The sequence below is a fragment of the Galeopterus variegatus genome, unplaced genomic scaffold (assembly GCF_000696425.1).
Source record: "Galeopterus variegatus unplaced genomic scaffold, G_variegatus-3.0.2 Scaffold13059, whole genome shotgun sequence".
Taxonomy (NCBI): Eukaryota; Metazoa; Chordata; class Mammalia; order Dermoptera; family Cynocephalidae; genus Galeopterus; species Galeopterus variegatus.
In genome coordinates this window covers 37,506-37,916 of record NW_007739170.1, presented here as the reverse complement: position 1 = coordinate 37,916, position 411 = coordinate 37,506, and positions in this window count along the sequence as shown.

Here is a 411-nt window from a genome sequence, read left to right as displayed (position 1 = left end):
TTTGGGGGCTATGACCAAGGCCTGAGGCCCCCAAACTCAGGAATAGTTGTAGGTGTCACGGGTCATGGCTGAGGTCTTCAGCCATCCCCCCTTTCTGGCTTGGTAGCCCAGGGGACATCCAGTCCTTCCAGGTGTTTTAGGTGTTCCTAGGTGAAATGAGACCTTTACTACTTAATATCAGATTTCTGCCTGGTGGCCCTTCCCAGGCTCAACAGCAGGGAAGGAAAACTAAAGAAGAGCTTGGCAATCTCATTAAGCTGAGAAGACAGTGATTGGAGTTTGGGGCTAATGAGGTGACTGGAACTTGCAGGGTAGGTGATAGAGTTTGGACATGTTGTCCCTGCCAAAACTCATGTGCAAAGTTCATCCCAATGTGGCAGTGTTGGTAGGTGTTTGAATCATGGGGGTGGA